This window comes from Bubalus bubalis, chromosome 16 (assembly GCF_019923935.1).
Source record: "Bubalus bubalis isolate 160015118507 breed Murrah chromosome 16, NDDB_SH_1, whole genome shotgun sequence".
NCBI lineage: Eukaryota > Metazoa > Chordata > Mammalia > Artiodactyla > Bovidae > Bubalus > Bubalus bubalis.
Window position 1 is genome coordinate 40,237,375 of NC_059172.1, and position 15,050 is coordinate 40,252,424.

Sequence of the window (15,050 nt, forward strand, 5' to 3'; positions counted from 1 at the left end):
AACCCACTCCAGTGTTCTTGCCTGGAGAATCCCAGAAATGGGGGAGCCTGTTGGGCTGCCATCTATGGGGTCGCGCAGAGTCGGACACGACTGAAGCAACTTAGCAGCAGTAGCAGTCTCCTGAGGCGGGCAGTGTTATTCCCATTTATGCGAGGGGAACAGGTGCCAGGGAAGGAAAGTGTGTGTGTGTAACTTTCCAGAATATTCAATTTAATTTATTGTCCAAACTGGGACACTTCTGAGAGTGAAAGGAGGAGGAAGATGCTCAGCTGGATGGGCTCCTGGGATGACCAGACTGTCTCAGACATCCTGGGATGTGTGGTCTCAAACTCCAAATTCAGTAAATAACTGGGAGAGGGGCTGGGGAAATGAGGGTTAGTGTAGGGTGGGGGCAGGGAGAAGTTAGACCTCAAATTCGGGTGAGAAAGGAGGATTCTTTTAATTCGACATTTTACCAAAGCAGAGGAGTAGTTCTTGGCTCTGACACCTGACCTCGGCTGCTTGTCATGAGAAAGTTTTATTACATAAGCTCTTCCCGCAACCAGCCAAGACATCTGGTTCTTCGATGCAATGCCACTCTCCTGGTAACAGCAGACACCACTGCCCTGCGCGGCCAGCTACGTTTTCACTGCATGGCTCACTGGAGCTGCACAAAGCCTCTGACAGAGGTGTTGCCCTGCTGCTGGAGATGAGGAAACTGACTCTTAACCCACCCCCCAGACAAGGGTATGGCGGGTGGCGGGTGTCTGCCACCCCGGGGACTTGGCTTATCTCGTCTCTGAGGGCTCTGCCAGCTCAGACAGTCCTTCATTTAAATCCTGGCTCTTCTCAGACCTGCTGTTGTTCCTTTGAGCCAGCCTCTCCCTCTCTGAGCTTGAAATTCCTCACCTGTCATATGGGAACAATAATAGGTCGATTTCATTTGGATGTTATGAGATGATGATGTGTATTAAATGTTGGCTACAGTGTTTGGCTCATCATAAGTACTAAATGGCATTATTAGCCTCCTTGGCTCAGGAAGCCTGGCAAATAGACTCTGTCAAGAGGAGTGGGTTCCATCACCCAGAGGGTTTATAATGAAATTTCAGGGGGCAAGTAGTATCATCTGGGCCTCCAGGTGTAACTCCTACAGTGGAGGTGAGCAGGAGGTCCAGGAGGCAAGAGTCCATGGCAGGGTGAGGGGACAGGCTGATTGCTGATGGCCAGTCACCAACGTGCGGGACAAGGACCACAAACAGAGTTCAGAACTCAAACCAGCGCGATGGGACTTGGCAGGGTAAAGGCAAAGTCCTGCCCTTAGGCTCCCAAAATCAATTCGTGCATTTTCTACCCAGCCTCGTAGAAAAGCCCACAGAACTTGGCTTAGCTTGGCTGCATTAATAGAAGTCCTGGCTTTAGACCTTGCTGGGGAGGGTGTCGTCCTATTTTTCCCTGAAGTGGCCAAGGCAGACCACACCTGGAGGTGGTACCCTGGGCACCACTCTTTGGGAGCAGGTAGAAGAGAGCCCCTTACTGCATCAAAACTGGAATCCCTGTCTTGTAAGTCCTGTAAGGTCCTGGGACAGACAGAAAATACAAGGGTTGTGACTGAATTTCAGCTGCCATCTTCTGTGTTGCTCAGAGGGCAGGACTTGAGGAGTCACGGTGGTGACGGTAGAGAGGATTACAGAAGAGGCAGGTTTCAGTTTGACATGATGTAAGAAATTCCAAATAACTCAAGCTTCTCTCTAGGGCCAGGTGACTGTTTTAGAGCATGTATTGAAATCTACCTGTAGAGGGTATTGTCCAGCCAGTATTGACTAGAGAGGAATTCGTAAAATAACAGAGGAGGCAGACTTTGCTGTAAAGTTGGTTGTTGTTGTTGTTGCTAAGTCACTTCAGTCATGTCCGACTCTGTGTGACCCCATAGATGGCAGCCCACCAGGCTCCCGCATCCCTGGGATTCTCCAGGCAAGAACACTGGAGTGGGTTGCCATTTCCTTCTCCAATGCATGAAAGTGAAACGTGAAAGGGAAGTCGCTCAGTAAAGTTGGAGGTCTTCCTAAAAGTGCTGTACGTCTGGAGGGATGAATGGTGTCTTCTGAACAGAGAAGCAATGACTTGCAGCCAGTGTAGGTGGTGGGGAACCGGGGTGGAAGGCTGGGGAAGGGTGGCCATGAAGCTGTGAAGAAGCTTCTCCATAGGCTGAAGGTCAGAGGCTGAAGTCCCACCCAGTGCAAGAGTTGGGAGACTGGAAAGGCTCTGAGGATGTGCCTTTGTGGGCTGAACTTTCGAGGCCATGATCCCAATGTGATTGCACTGCATGTATTCCCTGCTGATGCTTTGGCCTGACCACCCGGCTGGGGCACAAAGGCTCTTACAGACTCATGGGCCCTTCCTTGAAGGTTTTGAGAACACAGAGTCCTGGTACCTGGAGGACCAGGGCCGCGTGGTCTGAGACACTGAGCTCATAGCATCCTAGAGGGAATGGCGGGTGTAGAAGGGAGAGGTCCAGGAGGGCGGTGGGCACAACACCAGGAATTCTGACCGACTGTCTGCAGCCTGGGCCACAGAGCCAGCTCCCAGCCCCGAGAGGAGGCAGGGAAGGGCTGTGGGCAGCAGGGCCTTATTCATGTAGGCTGAGGTTTTGGGTGGGACATGCGGTGGGACGATGGAGAGTGCTGTGGTTAAGCAACGTGGATGCCTGACAGGCACACAGTCCTGGCCAGGGTGGCAGGGAGGGGAGCCTGGTAAGGCTGGTAGGAGGCCAAGGAAGCCCCCAAATGAGCATTGTCCCACTAGATCTAGGAAAACTCTCTTAGCTGCAGAGATGGAACATAATTCCTAAGTATCCTAGAGTCAATAGACTTGTGACCATTTATTATTTCAGTCATTTTTATGATTTTTTTTAAAATCATCTTCCATGTGGAAAACTGTTATGGTGGGAACAGAAGATGAGTAAGAACATGTCCCCCGCCTGGATGGAATTTAAGGAATGTACCCCCCACTCCATGTAGACAGTAATAACCTCAAAGAAAGCACAATGGATGCTCAAGAGAAAAGAGAGGTTGGGGCACCTGGCTTGCCAAGGAGAGGGCATTTGAGGTGTGTCTTGAAGGAAGGTTGAGCCAGAGACACCCCTTTCTATGGAGGTATGGGGGGGCATTTCTAGCAGAGGGAAAGACGATGTACAAAGAAAGGCATGGATGGTGAGTTAAGGGGCATGTGTGGAAAACAGCCAGTGGTTTGGTTTGGCTAGAGCTGGAGGAGTGAGGGAGGTTAGTGAGGGATCCGGGGACTGGAGACTGTCATTTACTAAGCATGCAGCGTGCATCAGGTGGGCTCACTTACATCGCACAGGAGCCTGTCAGGGCTCTAGCTGAGGAGGACACTGACTCAGGTAAGTGACTTTCCCACGGTTCCCTGGCTGACGAGTGGCTGAAATAAGACTGATGCCCAGTGTACCTGATCCTCAAACCCGTGATCTTTCCGCTGTATTGTGCCACCGCATTGAGGGTTCAGATTATTCAGTCTTAGGTTTATCAGGAAGATCAGCTCTTCATGTTGAGGCAGGAAGGTGGTCAGACGGCATTAGCCTGTTAGAAGCACTTGGCGGACAGGGCCAGATTGACGTGATGTATACTGGCTCCAACATAATATATGCACACGCTTGCATGCCCACACACATTTATAAACTAAATCTCTAAAATAGCAGGAGGTTGCACAGTTGTACATGGTGTCACAGAAACTGATGTTTCCTGAGCGCTATCGGCACTTGCTGATTTCCTGGCTGAATTCCTCTATTTTCTCTCCCACTCAAAATATAATCCAAGATAAGCCAAAATCCTTTCTAATTTATACAAAAAGATTCTTGACTTTAGCTGCCTTATCATTAGTAACAGGTTCCGTATACCCCACCTGTTAGGACCCCTATGGTGTCGGCTGTCAAGGGATGTTAAACAAGATGGTGGGTTGGAAGAGTGGGGTGAGGGTGAGAGAGAAACCTGGGTGGCAGCCTAGGTGGAGGTGTGGAGGTAGAGAGGAGAGACCGACTATTCTTGAAGCGTTTGCCGGGAGCCTACCTGTGCAGGGGTGTGGAGTGCGCACTGGGATACCTGCGTGAAGGGAGGGCATTGTTCGCATTGTTCCCCTAGTGTCGTGTTCAGGGTCTCAGCAGGTGGGTGCTGCTGGTGGCTGCCTGCTGCAGTTGGGAGCTCTTTCTTCTCCTGTGTCCTGTGGAGTCTGCCATCCTCACTGCTGATCAATCAGGCTTACACAGGGCCGCTCTTGTTCAGTTCAGCCTCCCTCCTGGAGCTGAGAACCCAGACCCAGCCCTGGCAGCCACACCCAGCTTTTGTCCTCAGGGCAGTCCTGGAGTCCTTCAGGCTTCTAATCGGAAGGCTTCCCTCAGCCCAGGGAGGAAGCCAGAGAAGACTGCCTAAGAAGGCTGATGTGCTAAGGAGGGTGTACTTTGGCTGCAGTGTCTTGGGATCTCGCATTAACAGGGCACTTAAGGGGGGGACAGCGCTCTACCTTCATGTCCTGTCTGCTCATCCTGAACACTTGGGAAACTGTTAGGGGCTGCTCCAGGGTCACAAATCCAGGCCTCATATGTCATGATTACTTACATTTCAAAGAAAAGTTTACTTTTAATTTTTTTGGCCATACCGTGCAGTTTGCAGGGTCTTGGTTCTCAGACCAGGGATTGAACCTGGGTCCCAGCAGTGAAAGCCTGGAATCCTAACCACTAGGCCACCAGGGAACTCTTGAAAGAGAATTTCAAATAAGCCTGGTTACAATCAACGAGGAATGGCATTCCCAAGAGGATTCTACAGGCCACACGAAGCACGCGTCTCATTGCATCCCTGTCACACACGTGTATGGAAACTGTTCCTTAATGACTTGGGAGTGTTGCCTGTTTGACTCTAGGTGTCTGTGAGAGTGTGATGTCCACTGGGAGCAATCGTGGGCCTCTCTGGGACACCAATACAAGTTGGCTGTCTCCTTGCAAGGCCATTTCTGAGTTACTAAGGGCTTGCCCGACATCAGTGCCCAGGGCTGGGGACCTCCAGCTCCATGGATATGGTCAGGATTTGGTCTTTCCTTTTCTCGACCCCTGGAATTCAGCCTCTGTGTTTGGGATCCCCAAGTCCATCTCCCCAGCTATGACTTCTCTGGCAGGTGCCTACCTCCAGATGGCCCTTGAGCATCGTAAACTCTGCCTCTCCCCCTCCCTAAGCTGAGTGCTGGGTGGGACTGGCAGAATGGCTGAGGACGGCGCCGAGGTTCCGTAAGAGTGAGCATGTCATCAATAGGAACCTTACCTTCTGAAGGCCTTGCTAGAGAGACTAGAAAGCCCAGAGCATGTGCGCTACGTTGTACCCCAGGGTCCCCCTAATTAATTGCAGGCTGGCCTCAGGAGATTTGGCGGTTTCTTAAAGGGAGTCAATGTTGCATATGTATTTTTTCTGGATCCCAACATTTAGGCCCTGCTAAGGAGTCTTGGCTAACAGAACAGTGCAGTGGGGAGATGGTCTCCAAGAGGGGCCAGGCTCTGAGCCAGGTGGTCGACTCTGCGCCCACTCCTAACCCTCTGACCAGCCCTGTGTGAGACAGATGGTAATACCTCCAGTACACAGTGACCTAGAGGTTAATCTGTGTTGCCCAAGGTCAGAAACTAGCCCAGCTCTAAGTAGTAGAGCCAGGATTGAACCCCAGGTCGGTCTGACTCCAAAGCCTGGACTCTTGCATTGTGCTCTGCTCCTTCAGGTGAAGGAGGAAGGAGCCACAGAGACCTGGAGCTGGTATTGGGCTGGGCGCTGGGCCTCTAGTGTCAGGACTGCCTTCCCCTTCTGTGGCCACTTTACAACACACAAGCTTCCACACCTTCCACTTTGAGACCGGGGAACTTTTCGAGTGTCTCCCATGGGGAAGTAATGGCCCTGCTTGATGGAAAAGAACAGTTGAGAAAGATGGAAGAGAGGCCCCCTGGAGCTCTTATAGGTGCTCCCACTCCCCTGCCATCAGACAGACTGCCAGGAGCCAGACCTCATGGATGCCCAGGGAGGCGACACCTCGTGCAGGGCAGTCCCCAGCCGGCTGGCCTGTGAGTGTGTGTGCAAATGGGGGATTCCTGGATCGCTTTTCTTAGGAAAGTCCCTGAGCCACTCTGGCCTAAGTGCCCTTAAAGGAGGGAAACAATCTGAGTGGCAAGTGTCTTGTGACTGGTGAGCTGAGGTTAAGGGGACTGGCTTAGCCCCTCCCTTCACCCATCAAACGCTGGATTGTTGAATTGCCTTGAAGTGAAGAGGGCTGGGCTCAGGACTCGTGGCTCCTTGAATGCAGCTTGACAGCTGGTCAAGCTGTGAGGTCTTTGGGTTTCCTACCTATAACATACCAATGGCCTCATTGAATGGTCTTCATTCCCAGGCATGACTTGACTCAGAGCTGACTTACAAAGAAAAGAGAGAAAGGACTGCTAGAAACTGTCCTTACCTGGATGTTGTTTAAGGTCTGGAGATGCAAAGCCATCTCTCTTAGACTGAGAGGCAAGAGAAAACCAGTGGATGAGAATAGAAACCCTTGTCTCTGGAGAGGAGACTGCCTTCTTCCCATAGCTTTGCCCAGCATGCTTCCCGGATCAGATGGGGGCGTGTGTTATGTACCCAAGATCAGATGGGGGAGTGTGTCAGTTTGTTAGGGCTGCCTTAACAAAATAACCACAGACTAAGTGGGTTAAGCAAGAGAACTTTTTCTTCTCGTGATTCTGGAAGCTAGGAGTCCAAGATCAAGGAGTCGGCAAGATTGGTCTCTTCTGAGGCCCCACTCTTTGGCTTGTGAATGGTTATCTCCTCCATGTGTCTTCATGAGGTCTTCCCTCCATATCCGTCTGTGTCCTTATAAGGACACAGTTATATTGGATTAGAGCTCACCCTAATCATGTCATATTAACTTAATTACCCCTTTAGAGATCTTATTTCTAAATACAGTCACATTCTGAGATCCTAGGGGTTAGGACTTGAACATCTGAGTTTGGGAGAGGGGGGCACAATCCAGGGTGTCCCCAATAACAAGGTGTTTCCCAGATTCTCAGGGAACAAGGCCAGGTGTCATGATGAGGGTTGGAGAGGCATCACTGCCAGTTCTGCCAAGGGACCAGAAGAGGCAGGTAGACTCAGCCCAGCTAGTGGAGGAAGTGTGATTGGCTTCATCCAAAGGCTCAGCCCAGAATAATCTAGGGCAAACTATTCCCTATATTCTCTCTGGCAGCAGTGGGTTCTACATGGTGTCTTCACCCAATTTTCATGCCACCTCAGACCTCCAGGGAAGACAGAGTTGCTAATCCTCCACTAACACTCTAGCTGGGCCTCCAGAGAGAGCACCCTTCTCCGCTGACCGAGGCAGGAGCCAGGCTGTTGCTGGTGCACACATCCTGTCTTTAAGGAAATCTTTGGTTGTCTTCTACTGGTTTAAACTTTTTTATATACAAAAGGAAAGCTTTTGCATTGTTTCAAAACTAAACTCTTTAACACATGTTGAAATGAAGGTTCAAAATACAGAATAAATGTTGATTAATTCAATTAGTATTTACCAGGAGCCTGCCAAAATTCTGGGGCCTGTGCTCCTCCCCAGGCAGCTTGGGAGGCTCGTAGGAGGTAGCTGGCTGAAGGCGAAAGTTATGCACGAGGCCCCGAAACTCTAGATGATAGAGAAAACTTGCCAATTCAGATCTGTTTATTTCCTTGTTGCTTAGCACTCTCAAATAATAGAATCAAGAGAAATGCCTGGTTTTATCATCCATTAAGGGAAGTTACATCTTCTTCTCCCATTGGTGCTTTGTAACTATAATTGCATTCATCAGTTAGCTCACGCCAACACCAACCGTGGCCAGGTTCCTCTTATGGCAGAGCTGCTTTCGCCTCTGAGTATCAGACCACAAAGAGAGGGGCTTCAGGTGTGGTAAAAGTACCGAAGTGGATACTGGTTGTGGTTGTCTGAGAGGGGACAAGTGAATAGCACATCCTCCTTGCTCTCAAGCATCTTAATTTGGAAGGGGAGCCAGATATATTGAGAAATCATATAAATAGAGCTGGAAGGGAGACAATAAAGGGGAGTGCAAGTGTGTCAGGAGCAGAGTGGAGGCAGTTAGCACCTTGGGGCCCCGGGGGAGGGGTGTCAGGAAATGCTTCTTCAGGCTGGTGCATTTGTATAAAGACTTAGAATGGGTGAGTTTTGAAAGTACAGATGGAGAAAAGCATCCCAAACAGAGGAAATAGAGAAACAGGAAAACCATTCTGTATTGAGGGAGTAGGAAGTGACTGAGAGGCGGCTCAGTGGTAAAGAATTCTCCTGCCAATGCAGGAGATGCAGGTTTGATCCCTGGATCTGGGAAGATCCCCTGGAGAAGGAAATGGCAACCCACTCCAATATTCTTGCCAGGAAAATCCCATGGACAGAGGAGCTGGTTGGATGGACCACAGTCCATGGGGTTTGCAAAGGAGTCGGACATGACTGAGTGACTGAACAACAGCAGGTGATGGAGAGCACGGTGAAAAGTGCAGCTGAGGAGGCAAGTCTTTCCTGAGAACTTTGATGGCAGAGCTTCAGCATGCAGCTTTGTTCTGAAACAGTGGAGAGCCATGAGGGGCTGGGAGCGGAGGAGGAATGTCAGGAGCTTCAGGAAACTTACCCTGCCTTCTCTGGGAAAGATGGGTTGAAGAAGGGTGAACTAGAAGCAGGAAGTTGAGGGAAACAGCTTTGGAAATCAAGACAAGAGACAGTGAGGGTCTGGATGGTGGTGGGTGAGAGTTTGCTCAGATGTGAGGACTTTCAGGGAGGCTGAACGGCCCTGCAGAAGGAGCACCGTCTGCATTGTCAGGAACTTAGGTTCATATCTCAGTTCTGTTGGTCCCCAGCAAGGGAAGGTAGAATCTAATGTCACTCTCTGGAAAAGTCTAGATCCCTAAGTGGTGGATTAAAGAAATAAGCAAACTTGTGTTGTTTTTTAAAAAGCTTCAAACATACATACAAGTGGAAGGAATAGTTTAATGAATCTGCTTACCCAGAACGCAGCTTCCACACTAACTTCTCACTGGTTCTGTTTTTTTATGGGGTGATCTTTGAGATAAGGCTTTTGAAAGTATTCAAGCTGAGGCTGCATTGCAGCATGTCTCTGAATCTGTCTACCATCAGGTCCAGGTGGTGAAATGACTTGATGTCCATTTGTTCTTCCCGGGGCCTAAAGTTGTGTGCACGTGTGTGTGTGTGTCCATTTTCTCTGCCATGAGAGGAACTGAGAGGGTAGCTGCCTTTGAACGGTGTGTGCTGGGGCTAAGGAAACACCCCACCCCCACCCCCCCTGCCACCAGAGGCTCCTGTCAGTGGGGTAGAGTTCTGTCTGCCCCGGGGACAGGTGGGTGTGGATGGGGAGAGGACAGAGGTGAGGATGATGTGGAGGTTGGTGTGCTGGGTCAGACACCCTCATCTTCCATTCATCGGAGGTGCCTTGTGGCCTGGGGTCTGATTCATGCTGACTAGACTGACAGGGCTGGGCTATAAACCAGACACCAACAGACTTATTTGCTTTGGCCAATGTCATCCAGTGGCTACTACGAATGCCTGTTTTCCCACACCGCCTTCCTGGCATGACCACAGCTGGGAAAGTGAATTGCAAGGTCATCTGCAGGTGGCTGGGGAGCCAGGCTCCCGAGAGAAGGCACCCTGTGGATGGGGGCATGTCACCCCAGGCTGCCATGGGGCTGCCTTATAGTGATCACTGCTCGTACCCCCAGAGGTGGTGTATCTGTGCCACAGACCAACCCTGACCAGTCCTTCTGTGGGCACTGTTGCTTCATCCTTCACTGAAAGTGACCCTGGTTGTCAGGGTGGAGGTGTGTGTGGTAAGTGTACCACTTAAATGCCCTCTGAGTTTGGCATTAATTGAAAAATAAGACCAAGAGTCAGACAAGTGGAGACCAAGATATCAGTTCCAGGGCTAATAAAGGTGTTTAGAGAATGTGGCTAATAGCACTCTCAGTGTATCCTTTTTTTTTTTTTAATGTTAGTTTATTTATTTATTCATTTTTGGCTGTGCTGGGTCTTTGTTGCTGTGTGGTGGCAGGGTGGGAGCTGCTCTTCATTGCGAAGTGTAGGCTCTAGGGCATACGGGTTTCAGTAGCTGTGGCACACGGGCTTAGTTGCTCCGCAGCATGTGGGATCTTCCTGGACCACCTCCCTCTGGCAAGGCAGCCCTGGAAACAGAGGGAAGGATAAGGCTGGGCTGCATGGCTCAGTTCCCTCTCACATTCCCACCAACCAGATACTCAGTAGCCCTCAGTGAAAACGATCAGGAAAGATAGACTGGCACGGTCCTCCCACTGGCTGTCCCCAGTGGCAACACGAAATGGAAACGGAATGAAGGTGTGAGCATGTGCTCTGGGTCTCAGCAGAAGTTCTCTTGCACAGGTAATGGTGGGAATGCTATCTTAGAGGAAGGAGACTCATCTGGACCTTAAAAAATTAGTCCTGTTGGGCAGACTGGAGAAAGGACCGTTAGCTTGAGGGGACAACATGAAAGGGCATGGCAAAATGAGAGTGCTCTCCTGTGGCTGGAGTATCAGGAATTCAGAAAGATGTAGTTGGAAGTGACCAGGCTTGGAAAAGAAGTGCTGCAGAATGATTAAGAACATGACCTTGGAGGGAACTCTCTGGCAGTCCAGTGGATAGGACTCTGTGCTTCCAGTACAGGGGGTGCGGGTTCAGTCACTGGTTGGGGAACTAAGATCCTGCATACCACATGTCACGGCCAAAAAAAAAAGAAAATGACCTTGGGATCAGACTGCCTGGGTTCACATCCCATTTCATCTACTCCCTGGTTGTGTGATTCTCCCATCGCGGTTAGTGTCTCCAAGCTTCAGTTTCCTTGTCTATAAAATTTGGAGAGTAACAGTTCTGACTATTGAGATAGGAAATAACATATACTTGCTTAACTCAAAGCAGGGTGAGTGCTCAACAAATGGCAGCCATTATTATTACTGTCCTATGTCTAGGATAATTTGGGATCAGGCTTGGATGCCAGATTCTGAGCTTGGACTGTCATGGGAGAGGCCAGGTATTGCTCAGGTGAGAGGAGGCCCTTCAGTGTCTAGTTCTGAATACCTGAACCCCAGCTGGAGTGGGAAGGTTGAGACCGAGAAGCGCACCCTTCATAGAGCAAGGCCCAGGGATGTGGCCTCTGTTTGAAGGTGCGGGAGGCGGAGGGGAGAACCCCAAGAAGCTCAGGGTATGCAGTTCCAGGAGGCTTGGAGCTCTCAAGTCGGGGCAGGGTCATGCTGAGTGTTTCCGATCACACTGAATCTCAGGGACTGCTAAAATGTAGCCAGAAAGCTGGTGAGTCTTTGGTATTTGGGTCTGGAGCATATAGGAACATTCTAGTGTTATATGAGTTATAACCACGGAGATGGAATATGGTCTGTCCAAGGGGGAAACCATAGAAGGAAACAAGAATCAGCCCTCTCACCCAGGCAGTGAGAGTAGCTGAAGTGCAGGGCATTCAGTGAAGGAAGGACCCCGAGAACACTTGTTCCCAAATGCCAGAGGAGGAGAGTCCCTGGGGTTTGCCAAGGAAGGCAATCCCAGCTGATGCTGACTGATCACTGGTCTCATTTAAGCTTCACAACCACCTTTGAGGAAGTACTTTTATTATTCTCATCTTCTGTATGAGGAAGCGGAGGCCCAGAGAGCAGGCGTCCTACCCTAGGACTTGTGCATAGCCAGTGAGGGTAGGGAGCGGGTATTCTGACCCAGGCAGTCTGGTTCTCCAGCTTGTGCTTTAAACTCACCCTGCACGTGCTGCCCCTCAGGGAAATTAGAACTGAAAAAGCTTTGATGAGAGAGCCCCTCAGGCGTGAAAGTGGAAATCTCATCAAGGAGGGAGTGGGAGGTGAGGTCTTTGGCAGAGAAGGAGCATGAAATGGTAGCTGTGGGATGCAGGCCCAAGGAAGTGTTTTAGGGTGGCAGAGGCTTTGATGTCTGTAGGGTTTAGGAGGAAAGAGCAGAAGCGGGGTAGAGAGGGAATAATTAAATAATAAAAAGCCCAGAGAGGTAATAATTAAGAGGTTGGGCCTCAGGGGTGACAGATTAGGGGGTCAGAGGGGGTGCAGGGGAGGTTTGAGGTGGAAAGGGAATTGAGGGATCCCATTCCTAAAGATGCATGGGCATTTGCTCAAGAGGAGTCTGAGAGGGAGGAAATTCAAGGTTAAAGATTGGGTGCAAGAGTGTCTGATGGAGCTATATGCGTGGTTTCATGTCAGTGAGCAGGAGGAAGGGGAGACACCTGCTCTCCAGCTCACTCTGCCTTTCTGACCACGACTTGTCCTGACTCCGCCCCCCCCCCCCCAGACCCTGCCTCATGTCTGGGAGGCAGAGTGAACCCTGGAGCAGGTTTGGTGCAACTGGGGGTGTGGGAGGAGAGAGGCAGGCAGAGATTTAGGGGATGGTCCTGTATGCTGACTGCAAACGGCCTGAAGTAAGAGGCCTCCATCCTCAATGTCCAAAATGAGGGTGTGGTGAAAGGCGAAGGTGAGTCAGAGAAGCTGGGGAGAGTGTTGGAGGATTCCTGAGGTGGGGACGGGGAGGGAACAGGCTGCCACATCCTGGTTTACTCCGGGAGGAGGCTTCCGTTGAGCCTTGAGAGCTTCTCTGAGAAGGACTCTTCCCCCAGGTCCTTGCTTTCGTTGTTGTTCAGTCACTCAGTCGTGTCCCACTCTTTGTGACCCCATGGACTGCAGCACACCAGGCTCCCCTGTCCTTCACTATCTCCCAGGCCTTGCTCAAGTTCATATCCATTAAGTCGGTGATACCATCCAACCATCTCGCCCTCTGTCATCCGCTTCTCCTCCTGCCCTCTATCTTTCCCAGCATTAGGGTCTTTTCCAATGAGTTGGCCCTTCGCGTCAGGTGGTCAAAGTATTGGAGCTTCAGCTTCAGCATCAGTCCTTCCAGTGAATATTCAGGGTTGATTTCCTTTAGGATTGACTGGTTTGATGATCTCCTTGCTGTCCAAGGGACTTTCAGGAGTCTTTTCCAGCACCGTAATTCAAAAGCATCAATTCTTCGGTGCTAAGTCTTCTTTATGGTCCAACTCTTACAGGTATACATGACTACTGGAAAAACCATAGCTTTGACTATACTCACCTTTGTCAGCAAAATGATGTCTCTACTTTTTAATACACTCTCTAGGTTTGTCATAGCTTTTCTCCCAAGGAGCAAATGTCTTTTAATTTCACGGCTGCAGTTACCATCTGCGGTGATTTTGGAGCCCAAGAAAATAAAATCTGTCACTGTTTCAATTGTTTCCCCATCTATTTGCCATGAAGTGATGGGACCATATGCCATGATCTTCGTTTTTTTAATGTTGAGTTTTAAGCCAGCTTTTTCACTCTCCTTTTTCACTCTCATCAAGAGGTTCTTTAGTTCCTCTTCGCTTTCTGCCATTTAGGGTGGTGTCATCTGCATATCTGAGGTTATCGATATTTCTCCCAGCATTCTTGATTCCAGCTTGTGCTTCATCCAGCCTGACATTTTGCATGATGTACTCTGCATATGAGTTAAATAAGCAGGATTGCAATATACAGTCTTGGTGTACGCCTTTCCTTGCTTCTGCATTATTGCTGGAGAAGAACAGGCAGCTTCTAGGTAGCTCCTGTCAGTAGTTCCCCGTGTCTGATGGATAAAGGCCAAGTTCTAAGGGTGAGATCCTGTGAGAGGCTTTTCACAGGCTAGTCCTGGGCTCATTTGCTGCCACTCTTTCCCAGTTGTTCTCTGGCCACACGGGGCTCTATGTACACCCACCTCTCCCCATAACTTGAGCATATGCTCTTTAGTCTTGCAATGTATTTGCACCAATGACTGCAGTCCACCTGGAGAAATCTCACTTCCTCCATGAAGCCTTCTAGGATTTCCCACACTGCACTGGTCCTTCCTTCCTCCTGCTGCTGCCCTGCTCTGAGTCTGCTGAACTTCCCTCTCCCAGGAGCACACCTCCTGCTGTGTTGTTGCTTTGTGTGTGTGTGTGTGTGTGTCTGTCTGTCTGTCTTTCTCCCTGGAAATCCCCAGGGTCTCCATGGTGCCAGGCACCCAGGAGCTTCCCCTTGGATGTTGATCAGCTTGAATGAATGGATGACAAAGTGAACCTCATTGTCCATAAGATGCTCAGGAAATGGCTGATTTTCGCAATTCCACTTTTCTGAAACTAATACAAACTTGCTTGTTGAGCTAGTGACATCGGAGAATTGACATTTCACAGTTAATTGCCATCTGAACTTAATTTTAGAGAGGATGGGAATTTCAGGGAAATGATGTTTTTCTTTTCACAAAAGCATACCATGGCTGCTTTAAAATTAGACCATTAATTTATGAATTTCTGAAGTCTAAGCTGGCAAAAGACAAGATTTGTTAGCTTTGGCTCACAGATCCTAGATAGAGGCCAAATTCTACACGAAGCCTTCATAGTCTAATTGACATGGATGAGAGATGAAAGATTCGTGGTCGGGGGGAGAGAAATCACAGTCTTAAATTCACTATTTTTTTTCCTCTCATAGCATCTACCACAGTGTTTCACTGATGAAAGGGGGGCAAATAGTATTTGTTAAATAGATAATCCAAAAGAAATAATATATTGATTTGTGGGGGGTCGTACATTTTTATGAGAACTGTTTTCTGTGTGTCTTTTCTCAGGTAAGATACTGTCTTGTAACCGAGTTGGAGGCGGGCAATGGGCCGAGTCCCCATGAAGAATCGCAGAGCAGTGATTAGTTTCATGTCTGTAGGCGGTTTGAGCTCTTTTGGTTTGGACATGGAAACCAACTCTGCCATCTTCCAGCTCTTTAACTGCATTGAGCAAATCAGCAGGTTAGGGCAGTGTGGCTGGGAGAGCAGGTGCGGACTTAGGTGAAAAACAGGACCTTGTGGGTAAAGTTCAGCCATGGGACCTTGGCACTGTTTTAATATCTTTGTATTTCAGGTGCCTCTTTTGTTGGTGGGGCTGATAACTGCACTACATCCCTCACAGG

The 15,050-nt window shown here is 49.6% G+C and overlaps 1 protein-coding gene across 2 annotated transcripts in view; it reads left to right on the forward strand.

Annotated features, from left to right (window-relative positions):
• PPFIBP2 (PPFIA binding protein 2) overlaps positions 1–15,050 on the forward strand; it is a 155,592-nt gene that overhangs the window by 6,803 nt on the left and 133,739 nt on the right. The gene's annotated exons all lie outside the window — the stretch shown is intronic.